Source organism: Aphelocoma coerulescens, chromosome 1A (assembly GCF_041296385.1).
Source record: "Aphelocoma coerulescens isolate FSJ_1873_10779 chromosome 1A, UR_Acoe_1.0, whole genome shotgun sequence".
Classification (NCBI taxonomy): Eukaryota; Metazoa; Chordata; class Aves; order Passeriformes; family Corvidae; genus Aphelocoma; species Aphelocoma coerulescens.
Genome location: NC_091014.1, coordinates 69732302 through 69737462, shown reverse-complemented (window position 1 = coordinate 69737462; position 5161 = coordinate 69732302). Strand labels below are relative to the sequence as shown.

General features: G+C 42.1%; 1 long non-coding RNA gene across 1 annotated transcript; it reads right to left on the bottom strand.

Moving 5' to 3' along the window:
* Positions 1–2187: 2187 nt before the first annotated feature.
* On the bottom strand, positions 2188–3331 carry LOC138104771 (uncharacterized). Its single transcript, XR_011148273.1, has 3 exons — positions 3060–3331; positions 2583–2975; positions 2188–2495 (listed from the first exon to the last, which is right to left on the bottom strand). It is a non-coding gene; the product is annotated as an uncharacterized lncRNA (long non-coding RNA).
* Positions 3332–5161: the final 1830 nt, after the last annotated feature.

The window sequence follows — 5161 nt, the reverse complement described above, 5'->3', positions numbered from 1 at the left end:
TATTATTTAAAGGAAAACCCAAATCTTTGTTATCCTCTTAACTGATGAATTAATTAATTATTAAAAACAAAGATGAAGGCATATCCTTGGTAACATTTTCATTAAACTACCACTAGCCAGGGTTTCTCAGAGAAAGAGGGATGCCTCTGATAATTCAGAATTATTAATCATACTGGATTTGATAAATTTTATGTTTCACTGAGGGGAATGTTTCAAGGTCTGAAAAAATGGCATGAAAGATATTGTACTAGTTTGAAAACAAACCAGTGAGAGGCACCAAGTCAGAATAACAATTTAATGGAAATTAAAGAAAAGGAAAAGAAAGTAAAAGAAAACACTGACAGAGCCAAGATACAACCTGAGTCCCTATTAGGCAGGGTAGTGGTAGCAGTCTGGTGGAATGGTGGCTGCAATCCTCTGAAGTGGTGATCCTGTGGTAGAAGGGGTCTGCTCTTCCTCAGAAAGTCCAGTGGTGGCTGTGTAGCTCCTGTCCTCTAGAAATCCAGTGGAGTCCCCTCTTTGGTGCTCAGAGTCCCAGTTATATCCACGATGGGATGCTTGGTTCCTCCCTCTGGGTGGAGCATCTCACAATAGGGTAATGAGTCATGAGGCCAAGTGTTGATTAGGCTCATTAACAGAAGATGGTCCGGAGGGAGTTATCTCTGAGTCATGCTGCAGGACAATGATGGGCCATTAACAGCAAGATAGTCTGGGGGGAGGAGGCAAGGAAACACTGCCCCACCTGATTTCAACGGCTCATGAGGATGGTAATAGAATACACCTCAACCCAGGACAGATATCCAGTTTATTTCAGTATCATAAAAGTTATTGTGAATACCCTAGAGCACGATGTCACTCTTGCATGAGTAAACTTCAAGGAACAAAATTCTCATCTTAAAAAAAAAAAAAATCTTTAAATCAGCTAATCACAAGGCATTGCCTGTTAAGGCACAGATGCATGTGGGTTCTTAAGCTTGCACTGGCTCCATGTATAAAGGTTTCTGTGGCTGTGATGAGGGGATGATGGAAGAGACAGTTATATAGGGCTGAAGTGTCATTCACTGCCTTTCTATTTTCATTAGTTCTTTGAATAATTTCCTTACAGTGTAGATTTCAATAAAGACTCTTCCAATACAGCTGGCAACTAAATGTAGATAAGTGATGAAGGAGAACTCAGAGAAAGTCAGACCCAGTCCTCAAATATATTTATTTTAAAAGTAGTGGCTGCTATAAAAGTATTATTGAAAGATGATAATATCCTATTTCAGAATAATTAGATTATATTTTCTCCTCTCAAGAAGAAACAGTGATTAGAGTGAGGCTACCCAATCCACTCCTCATCCTTCCTTTTTCTACCCTTTCCCCAGTCAAACCCACAAAGACAATATTTGGTCACATGGATCTTTGCATAAAAGACAGGGAATTGTGTCTGAATAGCCCTGACTCATAAAGAAGTTAATGCAACTTCTAATGTTTTTTTCCTTATTGCAGTTGTGGAAAATCTAATACTTTTACAACAATTTGAAAAGGGTTTACACAGAGCAAAATCCCCATTTAATCTTGGCATATTAAGAAATCTTTTCTTTGAACAATACATTTAAAGTGCTATTTTCCCAAAACACTTTTTTCTTTTAAGATAACCAAAGCTCTAATTGTTGAAAGGAACTATGATTTTGAGTCCTGTCTTCATTTGTGGTTTAAGAATCCTGGCACTTTAACAGGAGGAAACAATTAGGATATGCATGGCCTAAGGTACACTGTAGCAGTAAACCATTCAGTACATGAAAAGGTGTTCCAGTCACCATATTAAAAAACCCAAAACAATGGGAACCACCAACCCAGACCACTTAAAGATAGGAGACAAAAATGTTTCCAGGGCATTGTGTATAGCAGTTGTTCAGCTGTTGCTCCCCCTTTGTATACTACCCCTCAGCTGGAGTATAGAACTATTGAATCACAGAATGATTTGGGTTAGAAGGGATCTTTAAAGGTCATTTAGCCCAAACCCCCTGCACCTATAGCCCTAACAGAACTGACACCCTTCACAGCCACCATAGCCCTCACTGACCCCACAGGCCTCACAGCCCCCACTGCCCTAAGAGTAGGCACTTTTGGCATTGAAAAGCTAGATTTGAAAGTTTTAAACATATAAATTTTTTATTATTATGTTTTTTTCTGAAACTGGCATTTACCATGCATTGATAAACTCTGATTAATGTCTCATTATCACATGAACAGAAGCAAAAATAAATTAATTTACATTATTTTGGAAAGCTAGTCTCCCACAAATTCCATGCATCTCTTTTGTACAGTCACTTGCTGTATCTTCCACTTTTACTCTGTTTTCTGCCCAGCATAACCTTCTTCTGTGTTCCAAATGCCTGATGGTTTAGAGAGTCAGAAGATGCTCCAGGCATGAGGAAGTGAGCTGTACTGTACCTGCTTGCAGCACACAGACACTTCTTTGCTTGCTGTTTTTGCTATTGTCAATGCTCCTGAAATAATTTTCATTACCATCACCAAGGATACTCATTTTTGGCAGCTGCAAAAACATCCCAGCACTTAACTATGCTTAAACTCACCCTTGAGATGGAGTGTCCGGTATATTTCTGGAAAAGTGGCCAGATGTAGCAACTCTGCTAGATGTAGCATGTGGATAGACTTCAGCATTCAGGCTTTCACTTTTCAAACTCTACCATCCTTTATAATGTTCACTTGAATGGGGTGTACCCTTGCTTTATGCTTTGTCAGTGTAGGAAAGCCACATCTGTATCTTGTTTAGCAGTGAGAAGCATAGAGTGAGCTGTTCTCATGGGTTTAAAACTGCATCTCACAAGCAAATTATTTTTTGCCCTTTCTAAACCAGAGCACTCCATAAAGGCAACATACATCATGTGCCAAATCTGGAGTCTTTCCAGGAGTACTGCCTGAGTTATCACATGGCGGAAAAACATTTGTACTCCTTATTTTGTGCCCTGGAACAAAAGAAGGACAACACTCATCGTTAAATAATCAGAGACAGCTAGAAAAATTTCTACAGATTCTTTCAGAAATTTTACCTCTGGGCTGAGAAGTTCTGTCATCCTGTAAGGCAATTGTTTTGAACAGTTAATGAGCCTCTAAGTGGGAGGACTTGACTTACAGTCATAAATATGTGCTGGAGGACCTCCCACTGACACCAATGGGAGCTGCACTGACAAAGACACATGACCACTGAAGTAAAGGGATCATCTCATTCACAGCTTACTCAGGGTACCCAAACTAATCTGAATCCTTACTTGGAGGATCAAAAAAACCTTGCTTGTAGGATCCAAATCCTTACACACAAGGATTTCAGTAGTGTCAGTGGAACTTGGGTTTTGGGGTAGGGAAAAAAGGTTCTTTCATAAAAGCAAACAGAAAAATTTTACCCAGAAACTAATTAAACAGCAGGCAAGCCTATAGGAAGTCTGTGTCATAGTGAGGGGGTTTCCACCATCTTCACAGCACAAGAATGTATGTTTAAACTTTGTGCAAATTTTCCATCTAGGTGTTGTTGAGAATTGTTGCAAAAGTCACAGTGTCAAAGTCTAAACTCCACTGATCACATCCTTTCTTCAGGGTGAAGCACAGAGAAACCCTGGTGATGTTCCTGGTAACTTTCAGCCAGAATTCAGCTGCTACTCTGAGGTAGCTGGTACCAAAGCAACTTACAAGGAGTTATTTTATCTCAACATAACCATCCTTACTAGGTTGGTTTAACACAGCCTGGGTTTTGGTGGGGGCGGGAGAAAAGCTGCTCGAAACGTCTATGTCCAGCACAGAGCCAATCGCTGAAGGCTCTGACGATGGGCAGGTTACTAGCCCAATTAAACAAGTTGGTAACACCTCTGTTTAAACCACCATGTTTAAGAAAGGAAAAACCGCAGGAAGCTCTCTTTTTTCTTCTCCTGAGGGGTGGTGAGGCAGCCACTGGGGCCCATCCCAGCGGGGGCCACCATGGGCCAGGACCTCACAGCTGGGGCCCTCCCAAGGCCAGGACCGCGTGGCCAGGGCCCTTCTGAGGCTGGAGCCACCCGTGCGGCACTGGCGAGAACCACGAGGCCAGGGCTGACCGTGCAGTGCCGGCAGGGACCACATGGCCAGCAGCAAGAGACATGGCAAGCAATTCCCCAGTGCGGAGCCCAGATGAGATCAACCTCTCAACTGCAACTTACAAACACCAACTTTCTTCCAAGTCAGAGGAAAAGTGAGGACACATGAGGAGAACCAACATGGCAGCACCGAGGTCAGTGAAGAAAAGGGAGAGGGAGAAGGTGCTCCAAGCACCAGAGCTGAGATCCTCCTGCAAGCCGTGGTGAGGACTATAATATAACAAACTGTTTCCCTATAATTCGTGAGGTGCATGGGGGGGTGCACAGATCCACGCGCAGCCCGTGAAGAACAGTACTCATGCTGGAGTGTGTGGATGCTGAAAAGCTGTAATCTATCAAGGAACTCAGAGAGAGATTACCCTTACCTTTAGAGACAGAGGAAGAGAGCCTTCCCTTCCAAACTAGAACAGCTCATCCTTAAAAGACTAAACCCCATGAACTACAATGACCCACACTAGGCAGTTGTGGGAAGACTGCTTGGCCTGTGGGAGGGATTCACATTGCATCAGGTTCAGGTGGAACGGCTGCTTGTGGAAGTTAAAAGCACGCTAGAAAAGTTCGCAGAGAACTATTTCCCGTGGGAAGGATCTCATGGCACAGCAGAAGAAACTCTTTTCCTCAAGCATACTGAAGGAAGATTTTTAAGAAGTGAAATACTGACCAAAATCCCATGTTTTGTTTCCTTGTGCAGTCGGTGGAAAGAGGGAGGGACTGGAAAAGAAGGGTGTTCTGAAGATTTGCTTTGGTTCTCATTACCCATTTTACTTTCAATTCTGTTAATAATACTGTTCAGTTTTGAACCTGTTTTGCCTTAAAGTGGTTCTTTTTTTTCAATAATCTTAACTCATGAAAATGAGGTTTTCAATTCCCCTTCCTCTGCTCAGCTATAGCAGAGGAAAATATGTAGGTGTTTCTTTTTGTGGGTGCCTGGCACTTAGCTAGCGTCTAACCACAACACTTACTATTGTAGCATTATGATGAAACACCTTTGTGGTCTTCAGAGTGACTGTTCAAATCAGCAAATGTTT